Source organism: Anser cygnoides, chromosome 8 (genome assembly GCF_040182565.1).
Source record: "Anser cygnoides isolate HZ-2024a breed goose chromosome 8, Taihu_goose_T2T_genome, whole genome shotgun sequence".
Lineage (NCBI taxonomy): Eukaryota > Metazoa > Chordata > Aves > Anseriformes > Anatidae > Anser > Anser cygnoides.
In genome coordinates, this window is record NC_089880.1 from 29,684,377 (window position 1) to 29,708,211 (window position 23,835).

At 43.5% G+C, this 23,835-nt stretch overlaps 1 protein-coding gene and 1 long non-coding RNA gene across 12 annotated transcripts in view; one reads left to right on the forward strand and one right to left on the reverse strand.

Annotated features, from left to right (window-relative positions):
- Positions 1 to 23,835, forward strand: part of FGGY (FGGY carbohydrate kinase domain containing) — a 280,468-nt gene that overhangs the window by 36,909 nt on the left and 219,724 nt on the right. For all 11 annotated transcript variants that reach the window (XR_010833329.1, XR_010833328.1, XR_010833325.1 and 8 more), the window contains exon 4: positions 15,591 to 15,655. The gene's annotated coding sequence lies outside the window, so the exon portion shown is untranslated. The remainder of the gene's footprint in view (positions 1 to 15,590; positions 15,656 to 23,835) is intronic.
- On the reverse strand, positions 10,738 to 16,378 carry LOC125182583 (uncharacterized). The gene is made up of 3 exons (XR_007162610.2): positions 16,111 to 16,378; positions 12,862 to 13,057; positions 10,738 to 11,783 (listed from the first exon to the last, which is right to left on the reverse strand). It is a non-coding gene; the product is annotated as an uncharacterized lncRNA (long non-coding RNA).

Sequence of the window (23,835 nt, forward strand, 5' to 3'; positions counted from 1 at the left end):
TTCTGAATATTTGGGTGGGTTGGGACTGTTTTGAGATGGTTCGTGCTTTAATGTGATTTTTTGGTTGGACAAGTCCTCGCCTATCGTGCATCTTATTCCAAATATAGTTCAGTGGTACTGCTTTTTTTTTTTTTTTTTTTTTTTTTTTTCCTTTTCCCAAATCAGAGATGTGGGAAAAGAGAAAGTAAGCAGTGGCATGTAGGAGGAGAAATGATGTTCCAAGGGAGCACAGCAGATCTGAGAGGCTGGCCACCTACACAGGGGTCAAAACCACTGTAGGAGTGCAAGCAAGAAGATACAACATTAGCTATAATTATGGTAGTGAAATATCTCCTCATAAAATGTAAGTGCTTTCAGACCTTGAAAGTCTGTTGCAGTTCTTTATTTATGCAGCATCTGAAACGGCAGAGCCCTGATCTCTGAGTGGGACTTCTATGTGCTGCTGTGATATAAAAAGTGTAAAATACTGAGAAAAAAAAGCAGCTACTGGGACAAAACATGAGATTCTATGTATTAATGACATTGCAAGACACAGGAGTCTAAGAACATGTTTGACAATCTGTCATTGTAACCACTGAAACCTTACAGGTCCAATTCAAACCTCATAAAGAGTAATTCAGTGATGTTTGCATATGTAAAATAAAATGCTTCATGGCTCAGCTTTATGAGCGTGTGTGGACTCTAAGAATTCTGAAAACTTTCGTGTATTTTTATGAATGTCATGAACTCAAAATTATTTAGCAAATTTTGCCACGTTTTTTTTCTCCGCAAGCTTTCACCATTGCTTACAACCCAAACCACAAATAAAGCATTAAAATTATTGATGTGAGCTAAGCAGGAGAGCTATTGCCAAAAATAGCAGTATTCACTCAGGCTCATTCTATGTAGCTCTGGAAAAATTATTCCCAAGCTACAGCAAAGATCACATTTTTTCCTTTCTTCACTAATAGCAAAAATATTACCTTTCAAGTGGTCTGTTATTCCTGCAGCTGGGGGATAAGCAGGTTGGATGAAGTTTAAGGTAGCTAAATGAGCAAGGCTTGCCGATCCAGCCTCCTGCTAATACGGTGAATGATTTATGAAGCTTTTCTCTCCTGGTGCCTTCCCAACCCCTATTTTTGCCTTCAGGATGACGGCAAATTGAGGCAAACGGGAAATTGAAACCCCGTATTTGATCTAACTGAGCTCCAGGAGCATTGCTCTTTGTTCTTTCCAATTTAATGAAGCGCATGGGAGCAGTTTGAGTACACGGCTGCGCTCTCAGGGAGCACGTTCAGAATTGATGCTCACACTTCTACCTTGCCACGACCAAAAAAAACCTGTCAAAGGTCAGAAAAAACACGGAAACTGATTGTTGAGAAGAGTACAGATGGACACTTGCGAGACTTCTCTTGTGTAGTGTGTCAGCATCCTCTCAGCCAGGTTCGGCCTGCTTTGCGGTGGTGGAAGGCCGCAGTAGCACCAGGAGGCCCCAGCTTCCATGGGGCTCCCCCGTACACACGACATACAACGTACGTTGGCGCTGGGGTCTCGGTGGTGGAGCCGTGGGGCAGAGGAGCACGAGCAGCCAGCCTTTGTGAGTGAAGCATCTCCCACACGGGACCGGACCTGCTTCTCCTTCCAGGGAGCTCAGCACCTTGCTGACAGGTCCCTTACTAGTTTGTGACAGGCCCTCGTCGGGTGTCTGCATGGGGGAGCTGAGCCTGCACTTGGCATGCCGTCTTTCAAGCCTCCAGAAGCGAAGGAGCTGTTTTATGGGGCTCAAACTGTGGTCCTGGGAATTGTAGTGAGTTGTGCGTGGTCCCAGGGTGCCGCTGCCAGAGGTAGAAAAGGCCCACCAGTGCTGTCGTGGGGGGGACAGGAGACTTGGAAAGGCAAGAATTTATAGAGAAATAAGCGATCCAGCAAAGTGCTGACAAAGAAGGTGAGACGTTTAAAGGAGTGTTTTCTAAAAAGAAATTGATGATCCCAAGGTATCTTACATTGTTGGAGGGAATGAGAGGCAAAGAATTGATGTTGTCCATTGTGATAAATTCCATTTGATAGAAGCAACCTTGATTGCTAAGAAAATGCACTTTGGTACCTGCTCTGATCAGTGAGAGTTAGCTTTTGTGCTAAGCAGTGCTGCTTTCTGCCCTGAGAGTAACCACGGCACAAAGAGTCAGATCATTTGTTAGCTGATGCTTCGAGTGATTTAGAAAATAATTTTGGGAGCTAGGTTCTCTTACCACCAATGCCAAGGTTTGTTTTTTTGGCAGATGTGTAACTACCTCGCTGTCTGTAGTAGGATAAGTACAATCATTTCTCATTTCCCCTGGAGGATTTGAAAGGGTAAGTTTATTTGAGTAAGAATACAGGTTTTTGAGATCTTAGAATTGGCTGTATCAATACAAGGAATGACCATTGGCAGTTTTAAATCCATCCTTGAGTCTATGCTTCAGGTATAAGATGATGGTGAGAAAAAGAATATCCATGTAAGGCTGCTTATCCTGTTGATGAGCTATTATGGGAGGTGCGATAGCAGGGAAAAGGGACGAGTGTTGCACGACGTTGTGGCAGTGACCCTGGAGCCCATTCTGCCCCTCGTGAAGTCACCTAGCCTTTTGTGGCTGACTTCAGAAAGCCCCGTGTCTGCTCAAGCTGTGGACAAATACACGATGAAGAGGAACTCAGTGAGCACTGCACATGAGATCTGACGTAGAGAGATGGAGGTCGTTTTGACACTTGCTGTGTGTAAAAGGTTTTACCTCAGGGAAGAATAGCAGCAGGAGGGCAGGTAAAGCATGGGGGCCCTGATGGATGCGCGGTGAGAGCAAAAGGAAAGGATGCAGCTTTGGGGCTGGGGGGCAGAAAGGTTAGTAAGCCGAGAGACCAGTGGCAATAAGGATAGGCCCTACAGAAAAAGTAGGACCCTGGGAGGGATGTGTGCCTCCAAGCCCCGCTGCTAAATAATATGGAAAGAAACACATGCACATCATTGTTGTAGGAGTGTTTCTCATTAGATCAAAAGGACAACATCACAGCAATCTGTTGCTTCTGTAGAAAACACAGCATCCAAGAGGAGGAGGAGACACATGTGGGCAGCAAGAAAGCTCTTGAAAAACAACTGAGGAGACAGCATGGAAGAAACAGCTTAAGGGGTGGGGTCGGAGCAGTCCCAGCGCAGCCAGAGAGGAATGAGAAGGCAGATGAGTGGGTGAGGACAGACACCCTAGTGAATGTTGATTGTGGCACAGCCTCCATCTGTCCTTCCTTGGTGCACCCACTCCTAGTGCTAGGAATAAGCTGTGATACCATGGAATCAGATTGCTGTTTGTAATGGCAAAACTGCTGCTGAGAAACACAATCTTTGTTTCCTAGTGAATGGTAAAGAAACAATAATGCATGGGGCTTGCAGGACTGAGTTTATCCTTCTTTGTAGCAGCGCTTTGTTCCTCTGCAGACTGTTTTGCCTGTGCCATCACGGACTGGAGACCCCATGTGCTGCATGCATGGCTTACTTACCCTTCTTAAGGTACTCAGACACCAAACATCCTCCATATTAAATAATAACCACAGGAGTTGATGCTAATATAGAGTTATGTCCAAGGATTTAATAACTTTCACCCTTGACAATCTGGTAGAGTTTCAGCAATTATCAGCTTCCTGTTGTGAAGATGCTCCTCGAGGACTATGGAGTAAGATAAATCCAGAGCTTGTTAAATTATGTATTACAGATCAGGCATTGATCTTAAAATGTAAATAACTTTCAGAAGGTAGGTTAACTTCAGTCTTGTTTAATTCTTGATACCTCCATCAGAAAGACTAGTCTGTGCAACCACACGTGGAAGTATAACTTCCCGTGTAGAAACTGCACAGGAATATCAGATGAAAAAAATTGTTGTTGTGTTTTTTTTTCCCCTTTTTTATTTTTCTTTCAGATAGTTCGTAGGGAGAGGGCAGAGTTGTTCAGAATCAGCTGTGCTGTGCTGCCTTAGTTACAGAGCAAGTCTCAAATGTCTGCAATACTAGCACATTACGAAAAGCAGACAGAAAAGTCAGACCAACTTCCAGACCCCAGGTTTGCTGTTAGATTAATTCTCTCTTGACTTGTATACTTGACACTTTCCTTATGACTGCCCTGGTACTGAGGATGGCTCTACAACTCCAGATGTCTGAATTTTGTGCTGCTCGTGGAATCCTGTTTCCGAGAACAAACCTGCTTAAAAACCTCATGAGCACAGAGGCACAGTGAAATGTCAGAAGAGAGTACAGAAACTTATTTTTATTTTGGTGCTTAATTTCCTTTGCCATCACCCCCGGTAAGAATGTGACTGAGTGGTCTGCATGGGGTGCTGCCACGGTCTGAACCTCGCTTTCCTGGGGTCCACAGCAGAGCCAGGAGAGGTCACCAGCAAAGGTGGGCTGTGTGCCCTCCCTGGGGCAGCCGTGTGTGAACCTGTGGGGTTGGTTTAGGCATATTTAAGGTGAGAAAAAAGAACCCCAGAGGGAAAAAAAAAGTAAGTAGATCTTTATGTGTGTTTTCTTTTAGGAGCAAACACCTGTCTGGGGTAACACTTCATTGCAGGCATTCATGAGAAGCAGGAAAGCTGCCCTATTTACTTCGACTTCATTAGTGGCAGACCAGCTTCTCAAATGAGCACAAAGTTTCTTTTTTTTGCCAGCTCCAAACAGATAAAATTACTACTTGGTAAATTCCACATAACCTTTAAGGCTTTCAATCACAGCAGTAAATGCTACTGTGCCCCAGCTCCTGCCTTTACTAAATTGTATTATAAGCACCTTAATTACAGTGCAGGCTGCCTGATGGGCCACGGAAAAGGTCGTCCTCCAAACATGATAACAAGGGTGGAGCGATACTGGTCGGTTTTTCGTCTGTTGGGAAAGAAAGAGCTTTGCAGAGAAGATTAATAGTAAACAATGTTAATCTAAATATATCTCAGACACAAAATATCACATTCCTTCAGGCTTGCCTTCTCGGGGGGTGCTGGCATTAACCATTTTGCTGGGGGAACAGCTAGAAGGAGACACGCTCCTCCTGTTCAGGGCAGAGCTGGAGATGAGGCACAGGTTTGTTGTCATTTTGCTGTTGAGGCTGTACAGTGAGGTCTCTCACTTGCTCTGCTTTTAGCTGTTGGGTTCAGGGCTTCCAGGCTGAGCTCTAGTTCAAGGGCAGAGAAGTGAACAGAAATATTCGCAGCGGCTTCACGGTGGTTTGAGCGAATTCTTCACGCCTCTGCAGAAGAGAAGAATCAGACCGGGGGCTTACAGCTGGGTTAGTCCCCCATTGCAGCCCGTGTCTGTCTCCTCGCTTATTTAATTATTCTTATAGGTCAGATCAAATAGAAATTGGAGGCAGCTCGGTTTTAAAGTCTCTGCTGCAGTCGGTATAACAAAGCATCTGGCAGGACGATTTCATTTCTGACTCCCACTGCTAATGGCACGGCTTTGGGCCTTTGGGTAGGCAGGCTATCCTTATCACCTTGGCAGGCTTCCAGCTCCAAATAATAATCCATTAACGTCTGCCCCGCTGGCATTCTTGCCAAATACAAGGGATATCTTTTAAATAAACATTGGCAGTTCCCAGTCAGAGGAAAGAGAAAGGGAGTAGAGGAAAAACAATCCTTGACATTTCAGTGACTTTGCAGGGCTAGCTGACACCTGGTACCACCCTTATCTGCGGGTGTTTATGTGGAGCTGCAAAACACAGCTTCTCCTGTTGGCTCCTTTGCTGTCTTTAAATAGAACTGGAAAGGCTTATAATGATAGGAGTAACTTTCTTGGACAGGCACTCTTTTCTTTGCCTTTTTATTTTTATTTTTTTCCAGGCTGGGGAGACCCCTGTGTTAATATTAACGTCTCTGCTCCTGTTTTCCTCTGAAGTTAGCAAGCATAGTGGAGCAGGCTTGCGTGCCTTGTTCTTCCCCAAAAATACTTTTTCCCATAGTTTTCTTTCCTAACAGGTTAGATACCATGCAGCTTTACTTCCACGGGGGCATTTTCCCACACGACTTCCTATCTCTGCAACCACCAAAGCAAACAGCCACATCGATCTGCCAGGAATCAGAGCAACTGGGGCTCACCCCATTCTTGGCGTTCCTTGTGAAGCGTTCTTGCTGTTTGTTTCAACCATTTCACTTTCTCTGCAGCTGAACTCTCAATGACAGCTTGAGGTTTATTTTTCCAGCTGTTATATTTTGCTTAATAGCAATAAAATTACTTGTTTGGATATTGCACAGTATCAATAAATGAGCTGTCTAGATTTTATTTTTGCAGTCCAGTTAAGATCTGGGGTAGGATTCCTTCTTCCAGAATGTGACTGGGAGACAGTAACGTATTTATTGTTCAAAGAATAACATAGGGTCAAACCTAGACCCAAAATTTGCTACCCAAGTCTGGAACTGGATTTCATTTCTGCTTGCTTTGCCTTCGATTCACTGGTTGTGCTGATGCTACTTTAGTGTATATCGGCCATAGCTATGGGCACACACACACAAAAATCTTTTGCTCATTCTTTATATCAAGTTAATTGATTGGACAGTAGTTTGAAGGATTTGAAGTCTTGACTATAAGAATAATTTGGTATTTAATTCTCTCCTGCTAATGACTTGGGACTTGGTTTGCAACTACTCCCATGCCAAACTCTTCAAATTTTAATTTTTTAATTTTATTTGCAGCATTATATTTTGCTTGCCACTTTCTATCTGAGTGTTTGAGGCTATTCTTATATTTTCCCCAATTTCAAAATAAATACTATCCCTTCCCATGATTAAACTTCCTATCAGGTTAGCATTATTGCTGAATTTTCTGAGGCTCAGCTAAAAATGTCACCTAACCCCCTTACTTGTGCATGGCATGGGGCAGGGGGAGACACCCTGGCTGTAGAAGGGATTGGAGATAAATTGACAAAGTGCAGAATGTGCTTTTGCATGGGTCCTCATCTGGGGGCATTATGCTTTGATGTCTCAATACTTCCCTTTCTGAAGCATGGTGATATTTGAATACGTGAATGTGTTTTCAATGAAAATAACTTAATCACCAGTACTGGGAGCTTGAGTGTTTCCTAATTAGAATGGAACCAATCTGAATCTCCCAAACCCAATCTTCGCTGTATTTTTAGTTCAGTGCATCGCTCCGCCCCTGCCCAGCCTGTATATGGTAAACCTTCTGCTATTTCCTGCTCAGTTATTTAATGCTGGAGCCAGGCTAGTTTCAGTTCCTGAAGCAGAACCAAGCAAAGCAAATGTGGTTAGAATGGAGTTAACTGGAAACATTCCCAAAAGATAGCAGATCTACTCCCAAGCACGTACTGATCCACCTACAGTGGAAATGAAACATCACTACCTCTTCACTTGCTGTAGATTGTGGCCTGACACTTACAGACCTTCCTTAATAGTCTGTACTTAAAAAGAATTATGAAGAATTACTCAGTTCGAATGCTGTAGGCTCTTTCAGAATCAAACTATAATTGAAAATACTGTTCTTTGCAGTGAAAATTATCCCCTTTAGTTGTTGAAATACTGCTGATGAAGTGTAAAAGGGACAAGAAGAGAAGTGTATAATACTGAGAGACTGCTTAAAATGGGCAAATGCATATTAAATAAGTATAGGTCCCTACAGTGGATTAAGGTGACACATCTATTGCTTTTCTTTCTTTGTTTTATTAGATGCTCCAAACCCTCACTGCTGGAACATGTAATGTCTCTAATTTTGCTGGCAAGGAAGATCCTTAAATGCAAGTGTGCTCAGGTAGGGAGAAAAGAGACAGCTGCAGTTGCTGTGTGGGCTAATAAAACACTTTGGCAGGCGTATTTACTAGGGAGGAGCACTCCGTGGTAGCATCCATCCGAGTCCAAATCTGGAGCTGTGAATTGACTTCACGGTAGTCTATCAGAGTCCTCTCTTCCTGGGGAAGCAATATTGTTAGCCCCACCATAAAGCGCGAGGGGCAGAGAGAATTATGCAGCATGGTTTGCTAAAGAAACATCTGAACTTCTCTTCCAGTAACTTGCCAACTTGTTCTTCAGTTTCAATCAAATTAGAAGAGCAGAGGTGTTGAAAATAAAGTCCTCTGTGTTGTGTGAAAATAAGAAGTCAAATACAGTGCGGTGGCCCAGTTTGTGTCTCCCACTTGTGCCTTCCTCTCTCCACGGGGGATGATTGCAGTAGACGTGAAACACTTCTTAGACACTGGGGAATCCATGCAGGAATTAAGTCTCGAGGAACAAGATCAGTAACAAATCTGGCTTCTGTAGCTCTTCTACTCACAGAGTTAATTGTTTAAATAAAGAATTTAGTAACAGAGACACTTCTCTTCAGGCCTCTCTCGTTTAGAGGCTTAAGTATTTTCTAACCCAGATCTCAAGAACAACAGTGTGTAAGTGTGCTGGAACAAGTGCTATTTTTAAGTTTCCTGTGGTTTGAGAAATTGTCAAATTTCTCTGTCTGGAGGATCGAGGGATCCAGAAAACCAGTTCTGAGTTTCTGGTGTAAACACAGAGTGAATACAAAAACGAACAGGCACTGATTTTCTGGATTGCGGTAGATGAAAGAAGGTTACAGATCTCACCTCTGCTAATGTTAATCCAGAGCAGCTCCAGCAACTTCAGGCTTTCGTTAAATATTATTCAGTTCAGGAAAAACCCTCTACTACTACAAAACAAGTTTTTCCACTCTTACGGGTCGTGACCGTATACGGAAGCAACCCACGCCGATAACCTGTTGCACAACTGATACCGAGGAAGGCTTCAAAGAGCACGGCTCTGCACCTGCTGACCCCTGGCCTGTCTGGCAGGCCTGGCCAGGCGCCGAGCGACACGAGCTGCCACCTCCTCTGCCACCAGCTGCTTGTGCACCAGAGATGCCTTTCCTGGTGCATTCAGAGACAGTCCACGTGCAGAGATCTGTGTAGACTTGTAAATGTCCCGTTGTACGTGGGAAGACACTGTCCATCTGCCTGCGGATCCGTGATGCCGTGGCCTAGCTGCCATTCTGTGGTTGTCCAGTCCTGGGTTTGACGTGCTCCCGATGACACAGCCTTTCTTGTTTCACAGCTGGCAGTGCCTACGAGCATGTCTCATGTATTCACAAACTCCATAAATATCAATAGTTATGATTTAATATAATAGCAGCTCAGTGCCAGTACTTCTATATTGGCACAGGGGGAAAAGAGAGTGCACAAGAGGTAAGAGTTTTGTTCTTATGCTGACTGAAACGTGGCAGTAGCAGAAACGATGGCACTTACAGTAAAGTCACGGTCTCCTGAAGAATACAATTCCATCATTGCCTGGAAATTTAGCACTTATGCAGGGATGTATTTCACTCTTGAGTAACATCACAGCATCTCAGTGAGTGAGTATGACTTTATACATCGAGGAGATCGTGAGGGCTTCCACGCATTTGTTGACTAGAAGACTTCTTTCCAACAACGCTACTTGTGTAGGCGATCCCAAGCTAACAAACCCCTTGGGACTAGACTTGCTTTCTGTACTACACGCCACCCTGTGCCCTCTGCCTCTGTGGGTGGGGGTGCTGTGGTGGCGCTGCGATGGGAGGCTATTGCTCACCCTTCCGCAGACAAGGAAAAGCACTGCATTCTTCCTTGCAGTCCAGTGCCTGTTACTGGAGGCATATACAAAACTCCAAGGGATTTTTTTTGTCTTTGGTTGATGTTCTGCTGTAGATGCCTGAGTCAGGGTTACTTAGATTCTCCAGTTTTGAAAGGGTTTTTAGGCAGAAGGATCAGGGAGGTGAGGTCAGTGCTTTCCCCTCCCTCAGTGGGAATTGGGACAGGGTCCCTCTGACAGCGTTTGTGTCCCTTTTGTTCTCTCAGAGTGCATTTCCTCTCTGTTTCCTCATCCAAATGGGCTTTGAGGCACTGACACCTTTCCCACATCCTCTGAGTCTGGCTAAAGTCTTTTTCAAGACCTTCAGTAGTGAAGAACAGGAGCAGTCTCTTCTGGTTTTTATGAATTTGTAGAAATCCAGAAGCCTTTCCTGGGTGACAAAATAAACTGGGAGCGTGGTTCTGCCCATCTGGGCAAAAAACAGCATACATACAATGCTCTTGTATTGAGAAACACCACATTTTGTGCCATACAGTGTACTGATCCTAGAGACAGACTTTAAAAATATGATACAGGAATGGCACACAAATAAGCAGTTGCATGACTTATAAAATTCTGGTGTGGCTTTACAGTGAAAAATGACACATCTGGCATCTAGCACAGGGAGGTTTTTCATTTTATTTTCCTACCCCAAAGTGCTTTCTTCAGGGAAAAAAAGTAGAAGTCAAATTGCCCTAAATAATACGCTTTTAGTATTAACAGTATATGGCCATCTATGAAAGTGGAGAGAATATAACATATACAATCAGCAAATACTGTTGTTGGCCAAAACAAAACTGGAAAGTTTTAAGAACAACCACCGTATAATGTCAGATTACCACGGTGTCTGTTTTTGGGAGCCTCACTCTCTTCTTTGAGAGTTATTATGCCAACGTAGAGAAAACTAAATGGAAACCAAGAAAGGTATCATTTTCCTTCCCCCCCCCCCCCTTTCTTTTCCTGTTGGGAGTGTTTCTGTTTGTCTGGATAAAACTTACCCATTCCAGTCCCTAACTACTATTTAGGATTACATGCCAGCTTGAGAAGCTGTTATGCAGGTTGCCCTTAAATAGCTCAAGTTTGAGTGCAGAGCACCTGCTGCTTGATGGGGAGACAATAAAATTCAGGGCAAAGGCTTCCCAAACACAAAGGATTGCTTGTGGAAAAAAGACCTTGTTGATCTTGGATGAAGTTATAACCACTGTTTGATGACTTTAGCGAGGCATTGTGTGGTGTGCTAAGTCTGTGCATGTGTTTCTGTGTGTGAAAAAACACCTGAGCTAAACAGAAGAGAGCAGAACGAAGCCGAACCTCCTCCTAACGGTCTTTCTTCAGGTGCATTTTATGGAGCGTTTTTGAAAGGGCTTCTTGTATGAACCTGTTGGAAACTCTTTCCAAAAGCTGTCGGAGCCTGTGGGCCACCTTCCCCCTTCGAGTTTGCATCTGGTAGCTCACGGCTTCCAGTTCAGCCGCTGCTCCCTCCATCAAGTGCTCCAGACCCTGCAAGACTCCTTTGCCTTGTCGGGAGATGCAGGAGCTTGAAAAAAGGAGTTTTTACAGAAAAGTGTTCTCTGCTCACCCCAGCCCCTCTTCATTCACCTGTTACCACGCACTGCTGCGCCTTTAACTTTGCTCCGTGCCTCCCGTCTGCTGGCCTCTGGAGGTATTTATCCCTTCCCTTGGAGTCAGCTTTGTGTTCTGACTCATTCAGTATTGTGTTTGTGGTTTATTTTATGAGGCAAAGCAAATGGGGTAACCTTGTGAAGATCAAAACAGGGTATTTTAAATGACACGCAGTTGCAGTATTAATTTTCAAATACATTTAGCAATAATATTGGCATTCACTCATCCTTTACAGGAGCGTGCTTGTTTTGCAAGGAGAACAGCAAAAACTTTTATAAGTTAACATGGTTAATCTATGAAGTAACCTGTTCATTTTCAGAAATTTAGTTTAAAGGGGGCAGCTCTAAACTGCCAGGATTTATTAAGCTGTTCCCTGGAAGGCATCAGTTTAATCCAGAGCCCACTGGAGTCTGTGAGCATCTTCTTGTTCTTCTGACTTGCTTTCCAGTGAAGGACTGAGTTCTGAAACATGGTAGCATCTCTTGGTCATGCTGATTCGTATATGGAGGATCTCCTCGCTCCTCAGGACCTCTCTTTTTGTTGTTCAGCTGTAGTCTGCTGGAATAATTTGGACTTGCTTAGCAGGAGTTGTTACTGCAAAGCTTGTCAAAATTTTCACACGCTTTCAGACCTAGACAATTTAGTGAACCGGGGCAAAATTTTTGAACAACATCGCCCAAAATGTTTATGGTTAACAAAGACCTACTGTTCCGTTTTTGGCAAACAGCTGTGTTCTGAATACTTGTAGGATCTTTTCAAGAACCATACGTCCTTTCCCAGCAGCTCTCCCCGGGGCTGTTGCAGGCTGGTGCCTCTGCTCGGTGCAGAGGTGAGATTTGCCTCTGGACTGGTCTGCCTGCTCCATCCGTGAGTGTGGGAGCTGGGTAGGAGCTAGTAGTCATTTCTTACCATCCAAGTTGCTTACTTTTTTTAGCATTTCAACCAGAAATGAATTATTTCTTGCCATTGTGCAAGGCAGCCCCTCTGAACCCTTGCCGAGTTTGGGATTTACCACCCCACCACACACACACGCTGCGTTTTACCCCACTCCAAGTGCCAGAACAAACACAGCCCACGCGTTTGGACATCAGGCATCCAGGCTGAGGATGAGGGAAAGCCATGCAGCACACCGATCACATGCAGCAAGCGGATCTTTTGCTGCAGTTTTGGTTTAAAACCGGACAATTTGTGCAGGCTGGTTTCGGAGGCATTCGGTTTGGAGCAGGACAAGCAGAGCTGACAAACCGCATGATTGCCTGGCGTGCTACAATAAAGCAGAGAAAGGAGGAGCCTTTGGTGTCACTCAAGAGCTCGACTGTTTTTTTTCAGTAGGTATTTTTCCAGTTCACAGCGGGCCATTGACACTAGAAAGTGCAGCAGCAGCAGCAGCCTCGGTGGTGAAACTGCCGATGTTACAATCGGAGGGAGATAAAGTGAAGTGTTTGTTGGAGGGGCAGTACCAGGAAACGGCTGAGACATCACATGACGGAGGTTGTGCACGCCGTAGCAGGGGGACGTATTTACTTACAGGCGAGACTTCTGCCAGACTCGACCAAAGGCAGTTTTGGCTAGTTATTTGGATTACCTGACCCACTTGCAGTAGGAAGTCATTAGATAGATGGTAAATACCTACCCCACCCTTGGTAGGCAGACAGACTCTTTGCCAAAATGGTCTAGCTTAGCTTCACGTACAATAAAATATTGTGCCTTTCTAGTTAAAACTGTCCTTTCAAAGACATCAGAAGCTGCTGCTGTTCCAGTAAGCTGCTCCACTTCTTGGCATGCGATCGTTGCGGAGAAAGCCTCTAGGATTTACCTCGTACCACCACCTGGGACACAAATCATACGTAAAAATAAGCCTGAAACTTTTCTAAGGTGCAAATCACTCACTTCTCCCGCTGACGAGAAAAGCTCCCAGGCTCTCTGGCAGGCAGGGAAGTTGCCTGCGATGGGGGATACTGATAGGAGCCTTACACAACCATTCATTTCAAGTGCTAAATAGAGACTCCGCGAGAGTTTTTGCTAGACTTTTTTATCTTTTGTAATGATAGCTGCAGCTAACTTAGCCCACATAACATGCATAGTGATTAATTATTGCTAATTAATTAATGGGTTTAAAATTTGAAGCGTGGTTCCTGAGACATTATGTACAAGTTACCATTTTTAACAATCTATTGCTATTACAGTAATTCTTAACTCTGAATTCTCTTCCACATAGATGAGATTGCACCAGAATCCGTGGCCCACACCGATGCTGAGCAGTAGCATAACGCTGTGAATTCTCACCAAAATAAGATTCTGGTCTTGCTTACATCAGAATATCATTGGAGAAAGTCCATGAAAAACCAGCAGACTTGTACTAATGTAGCAAGGAACAGAATCTGGTCCGAAATAATTCTGGTTGTATTTTTGGTGTATTTGAGACTTCAGGTACCGATACTTCAGACACTGGTGTGGGCTGGAGCAGTGCATTTAGCAGAAATGGAAGTGAAATTTTTATTTCCTTCAGAGGTCACTTCTCAGACGTCAGGGAGCCATTTCTCATTTTATGGACCTGGGGGACGATCTTGCTTGTCCTCTTCTGCCAAACCAGAGACTGTTTGCTGAAACAGACCTGATCTTTCTGTGTGCACAGGGCTCATGTATAGCTGCTGACTTCGCGCACCGCATGCTTGCTGGGTTGGACAGGCTTAGGAGAGAACAGAGCTAAGTTAAAAAGGATTTATGCTCCTATTCTCCAGGATCATTAGCCACGTATCTACAGTGTTAAGGACAATATGTCGCGCTGGGCTCAGCAGAGGATTGTAATGCACTAAGGGAAAGATCCGTAAAGGACACAGCCCCCCAGCTCTGAGGCTGGGATTCAGAAGCTTTAATTAGGATGCTACTTTGCCTGCACAGTGTGTTGGGAGAGTTCAGTGTCTAGTAATGGGATTCGTAGGAACCAGTACTCTGAGCAGGGGGATTGAGTTAGCGAGCTGGAAAAATGCTGAAGAAAAGGGTAAATTGCTGCGCTTCAGTAGGTACCTAAGCCCTTTTCTTGGGTCTGACCCTGAAGCTGAAGTTTTAGTAATATGTACCAGTCAGCCTGTGTTTACAATTCCACTGAGTTTCCTTAGGGAAATAAATCAAATTAAACTTTTTTTTTTCATCTGACCCTGTTATTAAAGTAAAAAGCTGAACACCAAGCTGTACTGGAGGCCCGATGTTATACTGGAGCAACACTTCCCTTGTTTCTATCCCATTTACGAATGCCCTTCATCAGCTAATCACTGTTTGGCACAGTATTAAATTTAATCACTGAGCTCCAAAACGTTGTAATGTGTCTACCTACTCCATGGTTCCATTTGGATGGAAATTTTCTATCTCGTTTAAAGACTATTAAAGCCCTGCCTTTCTTACGCAGAACAAAAGGGTGTTGTTTACTTTGTTTTTCATTATTTTCGTATTCAACAAAAGATGATTATTCTGTCTCCTCAGTGCAGAGATCCTTGTGAGCATGCAGACCTCCTCTACTTGCTCTTTTTTCCTCGGGTGACTACAAAATAGAGAGATTTCCTTCATGCTGAAGCTTACGGTTGAAATGCAAAAAAAGCAAATCTTATTTATCTAAACCTTCAAGGTTTTCCTAATGAAGGTATTAATTAAAAAGATGCTGTGAGGCATAATTGAATCAGGAAACAATGTTACAAGGCACACAGCAGTTACGATGAGAATAATGCACATTTATGATTAAGAATGAATCGTTCATGATATAAACGCATTTGTTTCAGCCAAAACCTTTTGACCTTTTAAGATAGATGCAGCAAACCCACAAACATGTCATTGTTTGTTTGGCTCCCATTGTTGCCGTCACGTCGTAAGATGGAGAATAGCATTTCTGCTCCCTCCGACGGGCGGCCTGTGGGCAGGAGAGCCGGGCCCTTGGTGCTTGGGAGCTGGCAGCCCATTCACAGCCGGCTGATTTTCTAAAGACCCACTTATTGAATGACGCAAGGTGCAAATTATGACTCACTCTGCATAGGTTAAGTTTGTAAAAATCAACCTATATTCATCTTCTTAGCACCTACACGGCTGCATAATGTATTTATTATCTCTGGGGTCCCATTAACCCTTTCAGAGGCCTAAAAGCAATCTGCAACACAACCCAGACAACCTGATGATGCTGAGTGAATTTAATTTTTTCTCTTATATCAGCGGTGGACTGGTGAACAGGGCAGATTTTCTTCTCTCTGGCCTGGATTAGGTCACAGGATGGCCCAGCAGTCTGGTTTTGAGTATTTCCTCCTGTTCTAACAGGCCTCGTAAAAAACACGTTGTTTGCTGTTGGTGTTTGCTGATATGTGACACTGTGTTTTCCAGGTCTCAGCCAGAAGAACCAGGTACCCTTCGATCTCTGAGTCCTCTAATGATCTTGCAATGACACTGTAAGTAATCATTGTTTATTACAAACAGCTTTTTAAGCAGAAGTTTGGTGCCAGTCCAGCACATTTTATTAGCTGAAACATTTCCTTGTATTTCCCACTTGTATTGCAACCTACTTTTTATGGTAGGTTTAAGAGTATGGGAGCCGTTTTGCTGGGCCTGAAAGGCCTTTAAAAGGACAGAACCACCTCTTCACCTTCCCCACCCATCTCCTTCCCCATCATCCCTCCTTTCAAAGGGAGAACATCAGGAAGTTTGGAGATTCAGATGTGGTTCCTAAACCTGTGTCAATAAGGAAGGTCTCCTACCCTGCTGGACATGGTGTGCAGCCGCTTGTTCCTGTATTTCAGCTCTCCTTCCTCTCAGGAAACCCAGACTTCAAGGGAAGGAAATCCCCAAATGACCCTTGTACATATCATTACAAAAATGGTGGATGCTTAAAAAAAAGGGTGTTTACCTTACATGTATGGCTTCATTTCTCCACCTATATTCCCCTACTGCACATGTTACAAATAATGGTGGCTATTACAGGAGAGCTATATGGGATGCACGCTGGGAAAGGAAGCTTCTCTTTCTTTAACCCTTTGTCTGTAGTCCTAACTCCGGAATTTTCCTACCCTAGTAACACGGCTGGACTAGAGGAGAGACTACCTTCTCTTATTTCTGTGGGTAAATGAATACTGCAAAAAGCTTTTCTCCAATGTTGAATCAAACACTGAAATTAATTTACTTCCTCTCCGCTCATAAATACTACATGTCAGCTTTCTGCAAGCCACACTATGCTAACCTACTTGCAGAGAAGGTTAGGTAGGAAGGCTTCCTTTCCTACAGAAAGGAAGTAGAGAAATTGCATGTGAAATTATTTACAACAAATTAGCGTGAAAAATGAACATTGGCCAGATCCTTGTCTGTGTCTTTACTCAGGGAACACGTATTATCCTGTGACATTCATGGCCAATCACTTCTAAACATAAAATGTATGTTGCAGAACACGAGTAGGGAGCAGATTGGAACTGAGTATAAAGATATATATGCTGTTTCTCAGCCCATAATAAAACTTATTGAATCCTGATGAATAATAGATGTATTTAAAGGAAATTATGATCTGCTCCTGTTTAATCCTTGAAAGAAAAAAGCAAATTTGCTCATGAATTCTCTGTAATGGTTTACTCTTTAAGACAAAACAATGGGCACTTGATATGAAACACGCTGGAATCAATCAAAAGACCCCCATTTAATGCCCCAAATTTGTAGGCTGCCCAGAAGTCTGTTATGGCAGCTGCCACCTTTACTAACCCGCCAGGGTTAAGACCAGGTTCCTCTTGGGCTATAGCAGTAACGGCTCTGAAGTCTGGCTGAAACAGCCTGATATTCCCGAGGGATCGGGCACAGAGGTGGACCTGTAACACACACTCACCTGTGCGTTACATCAGTGAGTCTAGTATGTGCTGTTCCAGTTGTAGCTCTTGTAAATTAAACAGAGAAATAAGCTGCTCTTTAGCTTCTTGCCACTGCTGAAATATGATCCAAGGCTCAGGTAGATTCCAGCTGTGATCTCGCTCCTTGGTTATGAACATACATTTATGTTCTCAGGACATTATAGCTCCTTCTACACAGGCAGAAATTGTAAAAACAAAATGAACAACGTTCTCTGTGTACAGTAGAGTTATTTAAAGCGCCTGAGGGTTTGAACATAAGCAGACACTGTTCACATACAATATAAGCAAGACTTCTGGGTTTTGGCATTTAAAATGACAATTAAAAATACAGCAGGCATGTTTCAGCAGCTTTATGGGATGCCATAAACATCCAGAAAAGGATTCCAGACAAAAGTAAAGATTCACAGAACAGATTCTTTTCTTCTTTTTGTTTCCTACCTTGGGAATTAGTGCGATGTGTTGTGACACACCACAAAACTAATGAAACCAAAGGAAAAAGCAGAAGGTGTTTTGCTCATTGGAGCTTACTGTAAGAGGGAAAATGCATCTTTGGGAGAGTCAAAGTTTATGATCTGTGGGGCTCTGTTCAGGTAAAGGTTTAGCTTCCTGCTCTTCTGAAAAGCTTGGGGAAAAAAAAGCCCCATACAAGTCTGGAAGGGAGAACACGCTTTCCATCTTCAACACGGAGGTGGACACAATAGACTCAAAATCTCTCCCTGGCACAAGTTTGCATGCCATGACACTGACTGAATTTTCTTACATATATTTATCACGGGAACAATGCCACTGCACAGTCAGTCAGCTGTTCCCTCTGTAGCCTCCTGACAGTGTGCCTACAGGACTACAAACCTTTGGAGTCTATCGTGTACCTTTAAGCAACGTCGTGTTTGCACACATATAAGGCACCTCCTGTTGTGAATGCTTTATGGGCATTAAGCTATGGTGAGAAGAAGAACCTGAATCTCAGGTTAAGGATTTAATTACAAGGCTCTTCTTCCTCAATAATTTTTTTCCTGCCTCTCGTAAACCTTTGACAGAAATGGTAGGGAGCTGGAGGTGGGTTCCTTGGCTTTGGTTTGGTTTTCCTTGATTTTGGTTCTTTGTACTCGAATGCTCTTTTGGAAAAACGCTTTGAAATGTTGTTATGACTCTAAGTGAACTTTCCTCTAGGATGGTCAGCGCTTTCCTAGCCTTAGGAAGGGAGACAGATTGCAAGTCAGCAATGCCTTTTGTCCTGTGCATGCACTGAAACCACGTAGCCATCAACTGAACCACCTCATGATGCTCAGCCAAAAGAAATTCCTCCCCAGCTTCCCTGGGTTTTGCTCAGGCCCCCCTTGCCACAGGAATCAATCGTGTGGCTCCTCTGAAAAAAAAAGAGGATTTTTTTTCTGAAAAATAGTACGTCTGATAGAGCTTTTTGGGTGTTCACAAGGAATTTACCTTCTTCATACACGCAGGGGCCAAGGAACAGTTTGTCTCTTCTTTCTTGTCACTGAGCATCCAGCACTGGGATTGTTTTTCAGGAGTTGGGGCTAAATGTGAATTGCGTTCCTGACAGCCCAGAGGTAAGCAACACCCACATTAGTGAGCCAGAGCCCCAGTCAGGGCAGGAAGAAGTAAGGAAACTGCCCGCTCTCTGCACACAAATCGATCTGCAGTGGCTGGGAAAGAGGCATCTTCCAGAAAAGAGGGAGATACAGGGTATCTTAGGGTTACATTTGTATCCTGTGGCTGTGCGTTTGCTTTGTTTTAGTTTTCCTTTCTCCTCCCCCTTAACCTCAATTCAGGACTGCATACGTAGGAGCTGTTTTCTCCCCTTTGCCTGTATTTATTTCCTTGAGCTAGGCGACAATTTCACAATCTGAAGAATTCAGAGGCAATCCCATTTTCCATCTCCACCTTGCTAGTTGTAACCTCCAGTTCCTGACCCTACCCCAGTTGCAATGCCATGCTGTGAACTAAAGTTCAAAGGTCTTTTTTTTTTTTTTTCAGCCAGTTTATTTTTCACCTTGCATTCCTTCCCTTCCCCTTGGTTTCCTTCTCAATTAGCCCCCCCAGCAGTTTTGCCCCAGCAGGGGCATCAGGCGCATCCCCCAGGGTTTCTCCTGGAAACACAACCTTGGGCTGGTTCTCACCCCTCACACAGGTGCTCAGCACAGAGTTAAGTTCATGTCCACTTAAGAGCTATCTCAGGGGCTTAAGTGGCCATGAAATAGGGTATAATTTTAACACATCCTCTGTGTAGCATAAATTTGATGTTGATTGTAGTGAAACTGCTATGGTGGATAGTCTTTCTAGCTATGAGTGATCGTATGTGCTTACTCGTTTTCAATAGCACCTATGTGACTTTTTCATTTCTACAATCAACCTGAAACTTTCTTGATAAAGTAAGGTTCGTAATTGCTGCTGACACAAAAATCATGATGGGAAAGGGAGTTGCAGCACATCTCCAGAATGCTGTCTTGAACCCCTATACCTTGCTTACCATTGCAGATACCTTCTGCTGTGATGGAGAAGTGGAACCGACCTGAATGTGGGGCAGATTTGAATAAACCCTTTCACCTGTCCAGCAGTGCAGAATTGTTCTTTGCCTTTTATTTGCTCTTGCTGTGCTCAGGCTAATCACAACCAACAAAACTCCAGATGTTTGGGCAAGTGTATCACAAGCCAGTGCACCTCAGCCTTAGGAAATTTATCTTACTTTTCAAGATAATTCCTCAAACTCCTTGACATTTACTCCCATGGGTATTTGTAGACTGTTATGTCTGCCCTTACTTGTTGTTTAACCCAGCAATAAGCATTTAGCTCTGTCCTCATAAATCATTTCCCTTCAGCTCCCTGGCTAGAATGACTGTGTGTGCTCCTAACTATGAAAAACCCAGGCTAAGCCCACCCTTTAAATGACTGCTCCCCGCTGGGCTTTATTGGTGGCACAAAATCCATGTTCAAGCCATGATTTCATTCCTGGCTCACTGCACGATCTTTTGCTGATTACACTGACCTAAGGATCCATAGCCACAGTTCACCAGATTTCTTTCCTGTGTCCTCCTGCATACTCCAAGACTCGCTCCACCTCTTCTTCCAATTTTAAAACCACCAGTTTAGGGTCCCTGCCCCCCTTTCCCCAAGAGAACATCTTCTGGGAGTCCCTGCAGCCTCTGCTCCCACTTTCTTTGTGCCTCACTCTTCGCTGGAGGACTTCTCAGCAGCCAGAAGTTGGCTTCTGGGGGGGAGGCAGAAGGTGGGCTCCCACAGCACATCTCACGGGATCAGTGTCTGGTGGGTGCAGCTCCCTGCAGCAGGGTAAGCAAGAGTGACAGGCTGGATTCAGACCTCCTCAGCCAGGATCCGTGGCAGGAGCTGAGACCTGGGCCATGTGTGCACCAGCATACTGGGAGAACATGGGAAATCCTTGCACTCTGTCCCCCTTCTCCCTGCACCTCGGTGCTGGGACACTTTCTGTGCCCCTCCTTGGGGACCTCTCTGCATTTTGGGAGAGACTTCTTTGGACTGCGTGCATGTGAGTCTCAGGAGCTTGGTGGTGAGTCCAGAACGTGCTGTTGGTTAAGGAGTCTTTGAAGGTATCTGGATCTTAAAATAATTGCTACAAAACATCACCTGGATCAGGAATAATTCAGGAGAACCCTGAAAAATGCAGGAAATTTTCCTCGTGTGCAGATTTGCCAATAGCTGCCTAAACTATTCCTTTTACAAACTTCCTTTTACTTTTTTTTTGTTGTTGTTAAATTTTGGTAGTGGTTACAACCACAGATATGAGAAAGCCCGGAGAGATCTCTCATCTGGCATACAACATCATCTCATTAGTATAAGGTATCCTACCACCATGTGTGAAGTAGAATGTTTTCTTTCTAGCTGGTAAAAGTTTGGAAATTGCAAAATTATCTTGCAGGCAAGAGACGGAATGTGACAGAAGACATTTCCCTTCCTAAAACTCAACAAATTTAGATAAGCCTCAAGCCCACTCTCTCTTTCTATCCTACTTGCACATTCATTTTAACTTCCCCACTCTCACCACATTTGCTGCTGTGTTAAATGTGGCTGATCACTGCAGGGCGTTTTCTTTCAGGACCCTTTTGTCTCCAAGGTGGAAGAGTCGTCCATTTGACTCCTAGCAGAAGAAGAGTTTGGTTCTAAGTTGGGGATGACTCGTCCAAAAGCTACTTCTGTTTCACCCCTGAGCTACAGACCTACTCTTTAAAACTCTGAACATTTATTTTGATTTTTATGAAGGCAGAATTGTCTTCAGACATGAGCAAGAGTCCTATGTAAGCATTAATTAAGTTAAATTGTGTCTGGAGAGTGTAGTCTTGTTTAATGGCTTTGTTCAGTTATTCTACCTGTTCATTATCTTTACATAAACATTAAAATCATACAATCATTACATTTTCTCCTCTAAAATAAAGGAGATTCTTATAACAAACTTAACTCTGCATGTTTTCTTTGTTTCTGTGTGAGTACACACATGCACTTTTTTATTTTATTGAATAACTCCTTTAGCAATATTTTTCCCCTCTCTTTGCATCTCTTCAAACACGGGGCAAGCACAGAAGAAGAATTCCATGTGTAACCAAAAAAAAAGAAAAATTGGGTTCCCCCTCAGATCTTCATAATCATGGAAGTGTTGTATGCCTGTTGAAGCTGTTGCAGAAAAAGCTACTGATGTTCAGCAAATTGTATTAGAGTTTTCAAAACCATGGCATCATTCTCCGAAATGTGATTTTCTAGGAGCCAAAATGAGAAAGAAGAAGAAATGCAATAACCCACTTGGGAGTGAGGGTCTTTCATTTTGGCCTTAGTAGTTTAATAAAACTTTTAGCTATGTAAACACTTGTTCACCAGGAGAGGTTAGTCATTGTCATGCTTTCTTATACTCTGATACTGCTTTCATATTCTTTTTCTGGGCATTTCTCACCAAGCCCATGAAGTCTGACCTCTTACTCGCTTCTCATATTCATTTATTATATATCAATTATGCTGTAATGATGACCTTTATAGAACTCCTTCAAGGTACATCCATTAACTATTAGGGTAGTCCTGGCACGTGCTGCACATTCATCGGACTAAATCAGAAACAGAGCTGAAATCCTTTCCAAAAGCAAGGTTGAACGTTTAAAATGAACCAGAGGAGATCTCATCGGAAACATCCTTGTTATCACTGTCCTTTGTTATATAAAAATCATACAGACTGAAATAGGCTGCCTGATAGAAACAGATTCTGCACTAGAATCACCTGAATGAATATGGAATCCGTGCAGTGTAACGATAGACCAGGATTTGCAAAAGTATGCTGTAATCCCTCTGACCTCCTCAATGAGGTGTGAGCATATTATAGGAAGAGATGTTGTGGGACCAAGCTAATAACCTTTTATTACCTTTGTATTGGCTTTGTGAACCTGTTCCAGCTTTCTCTGCCATGAAAACAAGGGAATCCCTGGTTTAATGTTGATCCCATGAATTGCTAAATGGCCTCATGCCCACTGACTCAGGGAAGCATATATAAACTGGGTAAGCAACAGCTAATTACCTCCCGTAAAACATCTCTCCTCTTGAATCTGCTTCTGGATGAGCCATTTTGTTGAATGAGCCATTTGAATGAATGTCTCTTGACTTACATTTAATCCAGCCTCTGCTGAAGTTAGTAAGAGTTAATAATCTGATTTTCCCGGAAAAGGATTTGGACCCTGACTTCAGCAAGTTAGTTTCTTAGAGCAGACCGGCATGTGGTGTGCTGCCTAATGGCACAGCCAGAGCAGGAATTCTGCAGAAGCCACGGGCTGATGATAATTCTCTCGATCCCACTCAGGAGAAGACATTTGGCAGACAGAGCAGAGTGGGCTGATCCATCCCTTCTAACAAGCAGAAGCACAACATTTCTGTGGTTCGCCCTGCAAACACCTTCCCCTTCAGAGGCTGTGCGTTCAGAGCACCAATGGTTGAGGGAAGTGTAGGAAGGTTTCTGTCTACTTCCCAAACCATTTCTAAGAAGAAAAAAAATAGAATTCAGCTGACTTGAACATAAAATAGAATTCATTTAAAATGCTGTGACATTTTTAAAAGTGAGGATTCATTTAGAAAACTTCCATTTTTTAACCATGTTTATACTGGGAGCTGTGGACACAGAATTATCACTACTTCTTACCTGTAGCTGAAAAAGGAGCCATGTACCTCTGAACGTCAAACATGGCTTTAATCTGCTTCGCAGCTTATTTGTTTTGGTTTTCTCTGTTTCATTTCCCTTTGCTGTGTTAAGCTCTGACCCTGAAAGGTGAGGAAGTGAAGGAAATGGAAGAGTGAAATTTGGGGAGTCTGACACTAAAAAACCAAGAGAACCACAAGGCAGTCTGTCTGGTTGTGAGATTGAAATGTAAGTGGACTCCTCAAATTAATTACTTTGGAACCCACTTACTTGGGTATATGGACTCCCTTAAGCATAAGTCTTACATTATGTCACTGAGATGGCATCTGGGCTTGATTTACGTTGGCACAAAACTAGCTATAAACTGCACATGTGTGCCCATAGTAGCCCCTTTTCAAACAGAATCTGTTTATAGAAACAGGAAGCATGGCTGCAGCAGGACTACACCGAGCTCTGCTGTGTCAACAGCGTCACAACTACAGGTATCCAGGATCTGCACCGTGCATTCATTTTCCACGTATTTACGCTCAGCCAGTAACTTGGAACACCATTACCAGAGATTAACGGTGGGTTGATGGAGCAA